Source organism: Lutra lutra, chromosome 9, assembly GCF_902655055.1.
Source record: "Lutra lutra chromosome 9, mLutLut1.2, whole genome shotgun sequence".
In the NCBI taxonomy this organism is placed as follows: Eukaryota; Metazoa; Chordata; class Mammalia; order Carnivora; family Mustelidae; genus Lutra; species Lutra lutra.
In genome coordinates this window covers 126,280,681-126,295,566 of record NC_062286.1, presented here as the reverse complement: position 1 = coordinate 126,295,566, position 14,886 = coordinate 126,280,681, and positions in this window count along the sequence as shown.

Here is a 14,886-nt window from a genome sequence, read left to right as displayed (position 1 = left end):
TCGTTTGTAAAATGAGAATAATAATAGTGGTCACCTCATACAGTTACAAGGTCAAAATGATAGAATTATAAAGGCGTAAAGTGTCCAAGCCAGTGCCAGGCTTCATAGAGGCTTCCATGTTCGCTGTGGGCTGCCAGAGGACTCTGTTCTGCCCTGGGGACTGAACAGAAATGAAGATGACATCACCTATGCCTAGGGGAAGGCACAGTCTTGAGACAGACACAGAAAACTGAGTCAGGCCAAGTACAGAGTGCTGTGGAGATAAAGAGAGCCCATCCAAACCAGCCTGGGAAGTAAAAAGTCATGGAGAGCTCCTGAAAGAGGTGACATTTAAACTGAATTTTGTAGGACGGTCTGAGGTTGAGTTGATTGGTCCTGCCTAGAATACCACAAATCCCCAGAGTCCAGGGTAGTTCCACGTGTATCAGATGGAATGAGAGAGGCATGGAAAGGGCAAGAAAGGACAATTAATTCATATTTATTAAGCCCCTAGGGTGAGTCATACATTTTCTTATAATTTTTCTTACTTTATCCTCACAAGTCTACAGAGTCACTTTATTGATCTCATTCCACATAAGAAACAATTGAATCTCAGAGACACTGGTTTGCCCAGAGTCACACAACTCTTCCACAGCTGAGCAAGGGTTCAAGCCTGGGTTTCTCAACTCTAGGGCCACTTCTCTGTCTTTCTCACACCCCCAGAACATCCTGACAGGAAGAGAGCACCACTTACTGGGTTTCTAAAGAAGGAAGGGCCAGATCCGCCAAATGGAACCCCTCTTACTTCTATTTCAGCAATGTAGTTAATATATAATCATTAAATTAATCAAAGTCTGAAATCAGAGTTAGAGTTAAAACTTTAACATTCCCAGAGGTTACGGGAACCCCCTTTATCAAGGGTTCCCCTCCCCCTCCCCTAAAAAAAAAAAAAAACACCCACCCAGGAATCCCACACAGAAAGCATCTTACTTTAGGGCTGTTGTTTGGGTTGTAATTTTCTTGTCACCCTGAAAAGGAGGAAATATGCACTCTTGTTTCCTCTGCACAGAAAGCACTAAATACTAAATTCAGCACAGAAAGCACTAAATACTAAAAATACAGCAAGGATGTAAATGTAGTTAATTTTCTAATTATGACAAATTAAGGTAGAGGCAAGGCAAGGGTGCAGAGCCAACAATGAGAGGAAGAGTCAGAGAGAGGAGAGACAGACACAGACTGACAGGCTTCCCTGGTCAAAAAAGAAGAGACCCAGGGAGAAAGGGAGAGACCAAGTCAAGAAAAAAAAAAATGGGAGGTTTAGGAAGAGAGGAAAGGAGGTGAACAAAAACAAGGGAGCTGGGAAATGAGATTGGGAAGGAGAGGATCCACACACCATGAAAGCTGGCCAGTGAACTTGCACTTGGCTATGGCGTTCACCTGTTTTTCCTCCTTCACTACTGATGGCCAAGGAGCCAATCTCTGTTCTTCCATCTCTCTGTTCCTTAAAGGACTGTTCCACAGCAGTACATCTTACAAGGAAGAAAACTATCCTCGGGACAAATACACTCTGAGAGCTGGGTGAGGTATAATAGAGAGCCGGAGTATCCCTGGTAGACTAATTTGGGGTGTTATCAGAAAATCATTTCACCTCCTATTCAGGATACTTCCTGGAAGACCAGGTCAATGACCCATTGCCCTGGAGGCCCTTTTAAGCTTTGTGACATTGAAAACAACTCCAACAAAACCAGTTCTTAAGAAGAGATTGAAGTGACAGAGAGCAGAAATCAATAGATTTTTCTGAAATCCAGCAGGTTTTCCCGGGGACTGGAGGTAACCAGCCTATGCTGGCTGGAAGGGTCGCACTTGCCTCAGAATGTTTCTGGAGGCCCCTTTTTCTTCTTTCTTTCCTGGAGCTCAGGCCCCTGCAACCCCCTGGGACACGTAAGCAGAAAGAACTGGGGACCAGGAAGAGGAATAAATCTGGCCTGACACCTCAGACTGTGGCCTCGGGGGCCACCAGGGCACAAGTGGCCAGAATGAGTTCTGGATCCACCAGCCTTAAAGGACCATGGCTAGAAAGCTGGAGAGTCGCCTTGCCCTTCCCGGTCCCTCAGACTTCTCCCACAAGCCCAGATCCAGGTCATCCACCAGACTGGGTCCCTGAGAAGAGTCAGGAATGGCAAACACCTGGGATGCTCTTTATGGCCCAAGACCTTCCCCAACCCGGGGTAAGGAGGACCCATGGTGTGAGTGAGCTCAGTCCCCACTCTAAACTGCAGCTCCGTCATACAACCTAGGCTGCGGCTGAAGCTGAGAGAACCCTTAGCTCATACCTCTGTATTTCATTACAAAAAAAAAAGGGGGAAGAACAAATTACATATTAATGCAATATCATAAACATTAAAGCTATGCCAACATGTATAAAATAAAAAGTGAAAGCCCCCCCAGTATCCACAACCCCGTCCCTTTCTTCTCCCCAGAAGTAACTATTAAAAAGAGCCTTCTGTGCAGATTTCTAGACGTTTATTTTAAAAATTTATTTATTTGAGAGAGAGAGAGAGCATGAGAGGGGGGAGGGGCAGAGAGAGAGGTGGAGAGAGAGAGTCCTAAGCAGACACTGTGCTGAGTGCGGAACCCGACACGGGGCTCGATCTCACAACCCTGAGATCATGACTGGAGACGAAATCCAGGGTCGGATGCTTAACCGACTGAGCCACCCAAGTGCCCCTACACTTATCTTAAATGCATTTGTCTTTATGTCCACATACCCATGTAGAGTTTAGGGACAAACTATTTAAATAAATAGGATTGTGCTGTATATACAATTACATGGCTTGCTTTTGGCATTTAACAATGCATAGTTCCACGTTTCCTCATGTTCTCAGGTCTGCAGGCCAAGTTCCCCCTCCATTATCTTTATTTGTTACAATCATTTGATAGATAATGAGATTGTTCCAATTTGTCACTCTTACGGGCAGGTTGCAGTAAACCGTGTTGGTGCCTCCAGCCCTCATCTCTGCAGGATAAACACACATCTTGAAGGGGAACTGCCAAGGCAGTTTTCCATACAGGGAAACCGAAGCCTGGATTGGGGAAGGGTTTCTCAAGGTTACATAAAATACTAGAAGGAGAATTGAGACCAGATGTTAAGGGTCCCAAGCACCAGGCCCCTGTGAACTGTGAACTTGGGCATGCCCAGTCCACTCCCATAGACTGAGAGATTTCAGACTCTGTACTGAGTAGACAGGAAAAAAGTTCAGAGGCAAAGGAGAATGTGGCAATCCTGGCAGAAAGAAAAGTTTAGGGTGGCCAGAAGGTACCCAGCAGAGGACAGGGGAAGGAGCACTGAGCTCAGGATTTAAATCCTTCAGCTCCTGACCTTCCATCCTGACCTTCCTACCCTCCCTCAGTGTCATTTCCTATGACTGAGCCTCTGTTTCCTCCACTGTAAAATGGACTTAGTTTCCACCTGCCAAGTTTAATGGGAGAGCTGAACCAAGTGGTCTACTGATGCCATGATAATAATTTGCATTGCTTGAGCTCTATGTATCAGCGACCCTACTAAGTACCTTTCCTGAATTGCATTATTTGACCCTTATAACTATTTGCGATTGGTCCCATTTTTTTGCACCCATTTCACAGATGAGGAAACAGAAGAACAAAGAGTTAAGTCCTTGCCCAAGCTCACCCAGCTAGCAAATGACAAGGTCGGGAGCTGAAGCCAGGCAGCCCCATTCCAAAGCTCAAACTCCTGGCCAAGAGATGTGTTCAAAGCTTGTGCATGCCCCAAAGTGGGCGTGAAGTCCCCCAGACAGGGCAGGGCATAGTCCTGGAGGTGCAAGGCCCCAAGTGAGCCGCAGGTAGAATGTGCTGGACCTGCACCACAGCCAAGTCCCAATGCTCAGCCTTTGAGATTCTGCTCTCCAGCCCACTGCTGGGGGCCCCTCCCATTACTGCTCCACACCATAATTAGCCAACCCTGTCCAGGTCCCACAATACCTGAGGCTGGTGAGGCCCTAATGGAAGCACACTGGCCATAATTGCCTCCATCCATCACCCTGGCCCTGGGAAGGGGACAGAGTCTGGCTGGAGATTTAAACAAGCTGTTTCTCTGCAGAAATGAGGGCCAATGACACAGCCTGCCTTGCTAGGAGTTTGAACAGACAATGCAGACCAAAGGACCATGCAGGCTTTCTGGCCACAGAAGAAGGGGATAGAGGAAGGAGGGAGAGAAGCATCAGAGGGGGAGACAGACAAAGGCAAGGAAAACAGATACAGAAAGATGGTGAGTATTATAGGAGAGAGAGGCAGTGTGCCCGGGAACTGTTTCTTGAACTCTCTGACCTCTTGGGGTGAGAGAGAAAAAGAGAGACAGAAAAAGGGGAAAGAGGGGGAAAGAGATGGATGTGCATAGATATACACACATAGATGCATATAGTTTCATTTGGATGGCCCCTTAAAAGATAAACGTGATCATATTCTGGATTATTCAGCTTAGGACTGTTTTTTAAAAATTTTACTTACTTACGTATGTACGTACGTACGTATGTATGTATGTATGTATTTGTTTGTTTGTTTGTTTGACAGAGAGAGAGATACCACAAGTAGGCAGAGAGGCAGGCAGAGAGAGGGGGAAGCAGGCTCCTGGCTGAGCAGAGAGCCCAATGCGGGGCTCGGTTCCAGGACCCTGAGATCAGGACCTGAGCCGAAGGCAGAGGCTTAACCCACTGAGCCACCCAGGCGCCTCCAACCTCGGCCTCTCGCGCAGAGTACTGCCGTCCAGTTTACTGCCCAACCTCCTCCCCACCAGCCTGGGACATGGGAATAACACTTCCTCTTCCAGAGAAGCGTGAATACGAAGTGAGATGGCGTCTGAAGGTCAGCGAGCGTGCTCAGGGAAGAGTCGCCATCATTACCATTTCCGTTTACAAGACACGCATCAAGTGTCATCTGCGCAGCCTGGGGAAAGTACGCTTGGAGGAAGTGATCCGTGAGCTGGGCTTCGAAGAGTGATGAGTTTGCAGGGAAGGGAGTCGGCTCTCAAGAGGGGAGGAGACCCCTTGCACAGAGAGCAGCCAGATGGCTGGAGTATCAGGAGCGACCGGAAGTAGGCAGGGGGTGAGGCCAAGGCGTTTGGTAGGAACCAGAACCAGGAGCTCTGGCTCCCGCAGCACTGGCTGTGGGAGCCAGAGCCCTTCCCCAGCCCCCACACTCCCAGTGCAGCAAGTTCCCCATGCTCCCCTGTTAGTAGGTAGGGGGATCTGCAGAGGAGGCCAAAAGAAAGCTAGTAAGTGGTTGGAGTGTTTCTTTTTGAAGTCTCTGTCGCTGCAGATAGGAGCGAAGTTGTATGATTTTGATTACACCCAGAAGGGAGGCATTCCTTTTCCCTGTCCCCATGTCACCCCTGCCTCCCCCACCACACCCACCCATGAAACTCTGATGCAATAGTCATTTCTTGTGTTTACCGGATTTAGAGATGAGAGGGATTTGGGCAGAGTGGCATGTGAAAGCAAACATGGAGACACTGCTCTCTTTCACCTAGACCCATGTTTCTCTTCTTCCTGAGGATACAAGCAGACTGCATTTCCCAGCTCTCCCTGCCATTAAGTGTAGCCACAGGAAGTAGACGGTATCCATGCTTTGCCCAATCCCCTTGGGCAATTTACTATACTATTTACTATTCCTGCACGTCCATCCACTTGTTTCAGAGTGCCTGATTCCAGGGGTTTCCTCCTGCCCCTTTCTTTGGAAGCCTGTCATTGATTAACGGAGCACACAGAAATGCCTGGGGGTTCATGCGACCCCATGGGGAGCCCTTAGCCAGTGTACAAAAGCCTGGACCCCTCGTCTTGAAATGGGACCTACTCTAAGGTGTAATTTACTCTCCAGAACCCCCTCCCCCAAGCACTGCAATTTGGGGGACTTTGTCTGAAATGACACTCATGCTTATCCTCATCCCCTTTGCAGTCCTGTCTGCTTCTCTATGGGTTCTCCTGGGAACACTTCCTAAAGAAATCACCTGCACATCAACTGTCATTCAGGGCCCGCTTCCGGGGAACCCAACCTAAGACACCACGTGCCTGTGTTGTAGCCAGCAGAAAACAAGAAGAGTTACAATTTCCTAGCCTTGCATAAAAACCTATCTGTGCTCCTCTGTGATCTTCTCCCTTTGGGCTGATGGCTATTGAAAGAGGGTCACCTTGGAAGATAGTTATTCATAACGGCAGAAGCTAGAACAGCCTGGATCCTTGAATCACTGCGTGGAAGAAAGACAGGGGTCAACCCAGAACACACATTGAACAATAAAGTGAGAAAGAAACTTGTACTGTGCTAAGTCACTGAAATATCTATATGTATTTGTCATGGCAGCTAGTGTCACCCGCACTAAAATAGAAAGACAATTTATTCTAACCCTCAGTGAAGTTTAGAGTGGATGAAAGACAGGTGAGGAGACCGTTACACTCCCCCCAGGTAGGGCCCTAGCAAGCCCAGGCAAGCTGGGCCGGAGCACTGCAGACACCTGTTACAAAGTGACAGGATCCAAGGCCTCTTCTATCAGGACCAGAATTCCTAGAAGACAGTTCTGCATAAATTCACAGCACCCATGCAATAAGGATAGAAGATATTACTAATATATAAGTATTTATAATGGTTGGTTCTCCCCCTGGAGTCTAAGGAACAAAGATTCTTGCTTTCTGAGATTATCCCTGAGACCTCCTTTGTTGAGGACAATCTGGATAACAGGCCAGCAAGAGAAAATAGTAATAGAAGTCAGAGGGGCTAAAACGATATACATGAAAAAGAACCAAGACAGTACAGCTAGAATGTCAGAAGAGAAATAGAGAATCTGTGTGAGCTGGGAGTTAGGAAGAGTCGAAGAGTTAGGAGTGAATGTAAAAATAGGAAAGAAGGTTTTGGGGCACCTGGGTGGCTCATTGCGTTAAATCCTCTGCCTTCAGCTCAGGTCATGATCCCAGGGTCCTGGGATCAAGCCCCGCATTGGGCTCTCTGCTCAGCAGGTAGCCTGCTTCCCCCTCTCTCTCTGCCTGCCTCTCTGTCTACTTGTGATCTCTGTTTGTCAAATAAATAAATAAAATCTTAAAAAAGAAGAGGAAGTTTTTGTAGGAGCAGCTGCCTCTGGGTAGAAGGCAGTGGGTCAAACTGGCAGTGATCTGAAGAGAGCAATTTTTGTGATGCCTTCTCTGCAATAAGGATGCCCTCCATCTTTGGCATTTCCTTAAGAAACTAAGTATAGACTTAAAACACAATTAATTTTTGGTTCCTAGGAACGTAACACCATGAGAGACTGGTCCATTTGGAACCCTGGGATATATTAGGATTATACCTGTAACTACTTCCAGGGATCTCCAGGATTTTACAGCCAAGTCCAGAACCCTTCGCATCTCCATTCCCATGATTTAAGGCACACTTAAAATATCTTAACCCCAACAAACTGCTTAAAGCTCCACTAGGAAAATTCGCCACTGCCTTTCACCATCTGATTCTGTGCTCCCCTAGAGATCTGCCTGTGCCTTTAGCACGTAGTTTTATTATCTATGAGTCAAGTTAACTGATAACGATGTTTGATTTTTCAACCTGATTGTAAAATCTTTGCAGATGGGTATTGGCTTTTTATCCTCATGGCATCTGTCCTATACTCAATAAATGCAAAGATTTCGGTCTTGTTCATCACTCTTTCTGTGTGTGTGTTTGTCTCTAGCACCTTTGAGATTACCTGACTGATGGTAGATGATTAGTAAATGTTTGTTAAAAGAATAAGTGAAATAATCAATCATACTCATTACATTTGAATTGATAACAATTACAGTCAAGCAGGTCATAACATTGCCTCATTACTACGTGGGTATTTCCACTAACATTCACCTTTGCAATTAAATTTTCCCTGTACTTACAGATGGGACCTTTCTCACACCCAGCCAACCTCACCTGGGAAAGTCAAAGATTGGGAAACAAAGCCAGACCTGGATATACCTCATCTACTTCCTGGATGGCTAGAAAAGCCTCAGTTCCAAATATCCAAAAGGGTACAAAAACCCTTTTAGCCCAAGGAAAATAGTACCCATATTTTGGGCTCACAAATGACACTCTCCTTGCTTCACGTAAGGGACAAAACACAGGCCATGCAAACCCATCCCTCTGATGGCTTTGCTGAGGTTACTGTAAGCCTCAGTTCCCTCATTGGTAAAAGGCATGACAACACCTCCCTTACAGAACGATTGTGAAGATTAACAGAATGATCTAGGCAAACTCCCAACACAATGTAAGTAAGTGACACAGTAGCAGCTCCAAGAATACTTGCTTCCTTCCTGGATGATGACACACACACAATAGAGATAGAAAAAAGAAAACCCATTCTGACATCTTCTGGGTGCTATAAAGAAGGATCTACAGGTCTTTCATGTCCTTTACATTCATCTGTGGGAGAATAGGGTCATGCAGAAACTCGCTGGCCAAAACCAAAGTCTCCTCAGCAGCTCACTCCTTCACGTGTTAGTGTTGAAGACATAACATTGCCAAGGGGAGGAAGTGGTGGGTTGATCCCCTCGTGCTGTAAGCCTGTCTCCTCAGACAAGGATGAAATGAGAGCTTTGTCCATTTACCTCAGCTAGACAATGCACAATTGTGTTTCAGTTTGTAACAGAAGAGAAACACACCATTTCTAATTATTTTTATTTTTTTAAGGAAATAGTGAGAGACATTTACATAGCTAATAAGGGCCAAAAGTAAAATCTCTTTTATGAAAACCGATAAAAGACAGGACTTCATTTTTGGTAATTTCCTTCCAATTGAGATGTTGTGGATAATGCTGGATGACTTCCAGTTTTGAAATGACCACCTCCCAGGGGTTGTCTCCTCACACTCCAAATGCTACAGTAACGCTCTTGAGAAACAGCTAAAACACACTCAGGTGATCTTATGCCTGAGTGAAGAATATAATTGTTACCCTAAAAAAATATTTGGTGTGTTAAAATTACATGGTTTGTCCAAATGGAGCATTCTCTCAATGATATTTAAATTTTCATGGGTTTTTTACTCTTTCATAATATTTAAGTGCTTTGACTAAGAGACTAAACCATTTATAAAGGCAAGTTTACTCACAGTATTTATAGCCCTTCCTACAGACCCACCTTCAAAGGTCTGAATTCTCTTTATAAACTTCATATTTCTATCAGAAAAGAGAAGATCCACAACAACAATGCAGATCATTTTAATTCAAGACCGCTCTTGAGTTAAATCATTTGGACATTTCTGAGGGAGAATCACCCAGGGACCAGAATGACCTGAATAATTACCTTCATTATTTAAAAGTCAGTTTGCTAAATCTAGCCTAAATTACCAGCCTTGGAGAGCTTTTGAAGGAGGTATTTCAGAAAATCAAAACACTCAGAATATTTAATGGTATTTTTTCCACTGGATTTATAGGCCCAGGTGAAGGAAAAGGTCAATGACTTAGAGAACAAAAAAATCTTAGACCTGGAAGAAACCTCATGCTCAACATTTTGATAGAAACTTACAACTTATTAAAAAACAACAACAGCAACTGGCAGAAACATTCATCTTTTGATCCTAACAATCACTGTTTGAAACACGACCATAATCTCCATGTTTACAGATAAGAACCCAGAGACTGAGAGAGGGACACTGTTTGTTCAAGGTCACATGACAAATAAGTGACAAGCTGGGACTGGACCAGAGAATATCTCCCACCACATCCAGAGCTATTTTCACTCCACCATAGCTAAATCTGGATGGTTCCAAGTTCTGCAATGAGAACCGGCGGGCCTAAGGAGAGAAGTTCTTGTGTGAGTCCCATGCTATGATCTGTCTCAACATGATCTGAATGTGAGAATCAATTCATGTCAATGCCCATGCTTCCATCCAAATTAAATCAGAACATCTCAGGACTGGGTCTAGAAATAAGTGTTTTAAAAGTTTCCCAAGTGATTTTGATGTTCAGCAACAAACAATCAATAATCAATACCATCAAAAAAAGAGTTGAAGATCATTGTCCTAGCTTGATTTTTGGATAAACAGGTCTTGGGTCTGTTTTTTCTGTTTGTTTGTTTTTAGCAATCACAGACAGTTTAAAATCAAACACACCTGGTTTCAAAATTACATCTTTTCCAGGCCTACCACCTTGCAACCTTGTGGGCTCAAGTAGGCCCGGAAGGACCACACGGAGCCCCAGGCCTTTCCTATGAGAGTAGATGCTAATTCAGTTCTCCCCTGATCTATCTTATAAGGGAGGAGGACTTTTGAACCTGAATTTTTGTGGATTCTGAGAAAGGACTAACCTGAAAAACAGGACTGAGGCTCAGGCCAAAGAGTAAGGCCAAAAATGGGAAAATTAGCTCAAGATTGGAATCCATAAAGATGGAAAGCAAACAGGCGAGTTGGGATCCTGAAAAATGGTGGATTAAAATAATCTGACAACTTTCAGGCTAACAACTCTGAGAAATTCTGGATAATAAAATACTGCTCACTGAATATAGTAAGTTGCATATTCTGTTTTGGTTAAACAAACAAACATACTTTCTGTATTTGTGTAGATATGTTTGTGTATGTTTTCTCACAAGGAGACCTACAAGAAGGAAGGAATATTCACCAGGCTGGCAACACTGGTTATCTTGGCAGGGAAGAGAAGCTTGGAGAATGGCAGGGATATAATTAGTTTTTCTTTTATATAGCCAACATGTGCTCTGTAATTTAAAAAAAAAACATATGTGATATTGTGATTTATAATAAGAACTATGTATTTGGTCTTCATCTCCATTTCTGGCACAGAGCTCCTATAAAACTCTGGGAATTTCCTAAGTGATGAGAGCTTTATAGGTACCTTTTGTCATGTAAATGAGGTGGAGAGATACAGAGGAACTTCAGAGTTCTGGTTACCTCTGAGAAGAGAGGACTGGGGAAGGAACAAGGAGGGCAACTATTTTGGCAATATGCCATTTAATTAAAAAAAATTTTGAAGGGGCACCTGGGTGGCTCCGTGGGTTGGGCCTCTGCCTTCGGCTCATGATCTCGAGGTCTTGGGATCAAGCCCCGCATTGGGCTCTCTGCTCAGCAGGGAGCCTGTTTCCCCCAACCCTGCCTGCCTCTCTGCCTACTTGTGATCTCTATCAAATAAATAAATAAAATCTTTTATTTTATTTATTTTTTTTTTAAATTTTATTTATTTGTCAGAGAAAGAGAGAGAGACCACAAGTAGGCCGAGAGGCAGGCAGAGGCAGAGGGAGAAGCAGGTTCCCTGCCGAGCAAGGAGCCCGATGTGGGACTCGATCCCAGGACGCCGGGATCATGACCTGAGCTGAAGGCAGTCGCTTAACCAACTGAGCCACCCAGGTGTCCCAAATAAAATCTTTAAAAAAAAATTTTTTTGAAGCAAATTTGGCCAAATACAGAAGACTCTTATACCTCGTCTAACAAACAAAAACAAAAGCAAAACAAACAAAAAAACAAAAAACCTCTTATACATGGATGTATATTTTAAAATTTGTATATATTTGAAATATTTCTTAAAAATTAAAAACAACGCACTTGAACCTCAGAGAGGCGTCAAGGAAAGGAGAGGAAAGGGTAAGGATATTGGCGAGTCCTTAATGATGGCCAGTAAGGGGCTCGCTGGGAACCAGATTGTGATAAAGTCAGAGGGCAAGCAAGAAGAGGGTTATATGGATCGTGCAGGCTATGGTTTCCACTAAAGGAACACCAGAGGATGTGGACGGATGGGGAAGTGTTGAGTGTCTTCAGGAGAAAAGCCCAGCAGTGTTCTGCCTGGGGAAAGACAGGGTCTGATTACCTGCATGCCTCTTAGGCTGCTATGATTTTGACTGAACATGACTGTTTTTATCAAGGTCCTTATTCCGAGCAAACATGCTGGCCAGGGTCTAAAAACAGGCAAGTTCAGCACTTCGGAATCATCAGGTTATAGGACACACCACTTCCTGGGACATTATTAGTCTATATGGTACAGTAACAATAGCAGAGGAACAGCAGGTTCGGAGAGGTTAAGTGACTTGCCTGAAGTCACACAGGAGGGACTCCCCAGCATTCCTTCTGTGATTCCAAAGGCTTCCCCTCCCCTATGCTACACACTTCCTCTCAAGATTCAAATAAGCCCTTTGCAAGTTTCCTATTTCCTACAATAGATCCCAAGTGGTTTGAAAATGATTGTAGATAACTTTTCTTTTTTTAATTTTTTCCCTGTGGCCAGAATAAGACATGATTTAGAAAGTACGCATAAGACATCATTCATGCCCGAGGGATTGGGTCTACAGGTCTGGCTGTGCTTAGCAGATCTAACAGGGAAGTAATGATAGAGTCTTCAGGGCTTGGCAGTAATTGGTTTCAGCTGACCTCAGGGAGGGACCTGCTCTGGCAGGAACAGATATCTTCTTGGTCCCCAGGTAAGAACCCCCCTCCTTCCTACCTGGCAAGAAATCTCAAGCACTGAACACTCTCCCTGGTAAAAGCCCTTTCTGGAGTTGATGCTGGATTTTATGGGCCTGGAGAGTAGCTCTCTGCATGCCAAGGAAGGCCACCTGGAGGCCCTGGCCACCTGCTCAGGACGTCACTACTGGTTGGATTCAAAGGCAGAAGTAGTTCTGTTTCTACATGTGGATGGAGTTACTGGCCAGCCAGTGTCTCCTCCACCTCTCCTAGGGTTTTGGTCTTGTCTAATATGACGGGCTTCGGTTCCAGTTCCCACTTGAGCATCAGTGATCTGACTGCACCATTAGGAAGAAAATCAGAGCTTCAGTGAGCAAGCTAGAGGTAAAGGGTAGCCAACAGCAGCAGCAACCAAATTCTTCCCCATCTTTTATCTTGTCAGCCGCTTGAAAACTCAACTGAGACAGAAATCATCTGCCTCTTGGTGTTTTTCACTTTGTCTTACTATTTAGTGTCTAGGCATTGCAAAGAGTCAAGAACAATGGGCTAAGTAAAGAACTTGGCATCTAGTCATGTCTCCACCTGGGCGAAGAGCAGCATGAACCAGGACCTCAGTTTCCCCATTTCACAAACTTAGTGTTTCCTTCCTTCTTTCCCTCCTTCCTCCCTTCCTCCTTCTGTTCTTCTCCTTCTTCCCTCCTTCCTTTTTCTCTTTCTTTAACTTGATTTGCAAGGTTCACTTAAGTTCTGATTTTATACTTAGAGCACCTACTGTGTATTGTAGGTAATGGGGGTGAACAAAGAGGTCCTTGTGATATGATCTAACAATCTGTGACAGATAATCAAGCAAAATGAAGCTAAATTGATTGGTGGAAAGCATGGTAGTGAAAAGAAAGGCAGATCTCTAAGGGCTGGAGGAGAAGGATGAGCAGGGCTTGGTAAATGGTGGGCATTCCAGGTAAGAGAAACGACGTTAACAATTATCTTAGCAACAGACCCTGTGTTAGTGGGGATCTCTCAGTTGCAAGTCCCAAGAACTCAGCTCAAACCAGCTTAAGGGGAAAAGGGGTAGGAGAGCTTTGCTGAAATAGCTCCAGAGCCACAGACTTGGAGACACAAGACAGAGCCAGAAACTGGGGTCTTGGCCACTAGGACTTCTGTCTCTGCCTTCTTTGTCCATTCTTTGCTTCTTTGCTCCATTCAGAAAGGCTTTCTCCAGGTAACAGGTGAGAAAACAGCTGCTGGAATGGCCTGAATCTTAATCTTAAAACCTGTAATCCAAGGAAAAGAGAAGGAACTTGCTCTCCAACATGGAAGTCTGGAGAGAAATTCTGTTGGTGGGATGATGTGAGTCCGAGCTATACATTACCTCTGTGGACACGGGAATGTGGGCATTACTGTGATTCCCACTGAGCCACAAGGGCTAAGACAGGAGCTGTTCTCCAAAGCAAGTGGAAAATGCCACATCAGGGGAGAAAAGGAAACAGATTCTGGGGAAACAACAGTGTCTAATATTGTGCTTCACATCAGTGAACCCCCATTGAACAGTGGATAAAGCTGAGGTTCAGGCTGAGTAACCTGCCCAAGGTCGCATGTTAGAAACTGGCAAAGCCAAATCCTAACCCAGATCCATTTGGTCAAATCTACCACCCAGAGCTGTTGTTCACTCTTCTGATTTAAAAAGGAAGGCACACACATTTCTAGAATGTGGACAGCATGTTAAAGAATAAGAACAATATGAAAATTACCATCACTAGGAAATAATCACCACCACGATGTTGGCGTGTTTTCCTCTAGGTCCTTTTTCTATGTATCTATGGTGGATATTTGACCTGGGCTGTGTTATCACCTATGGTTTTTTTTTTTTTTAAAGATTTTATTTATTTATTTGACAGAGATCACAAGTAGACAGAGAGGCAGGCAGAGAGAGAGAGAGAGAGAAAGGAGGAAGCAGGCTCCCTGCTGAGCAGAGAGCCGGATGCGGGGCTCGATCCCAGGACCCTGAGATCATGACCTGAGCTGAAGGCAGAGGCTTTAACCCACTGAGCCACCCCGGCACCCCTATCACCTATGGTTTTGACTGATACACAACATACAGCCCAGGGCCACGACGGCAGCAAGATCTACCCAGATCTTTACGATGCAGACAGCCCATCCCCCAGTTGCTATGAATGTGGGCTGCTGATGGCTCACAGCTGCCGCCCTACCTGAGATGCTTGGGAGGTTTTATCCTCCCCACACCCCACCCCCGAGAGCCCCCCCCCACCCAGCCAAAGACTGACTATGAACTGAGTTATAAAAGTTCAGCCTTGGGGGTGCCTTGGGGGGCTCAGTCAGTTAAGGTTGGGGGGGGTCCTTATTCAGCGGGGAGCCTTCTTCTCCTTCTCCCTCTGCCTGCTGCTCTCCCTGCTGTGCTCTCTCTTTAAAAATAAAAATAAAAATAAATTTAAAAAATGCCAAAAAACAAAACAAAACAAAAAACCAGCTCAGCCT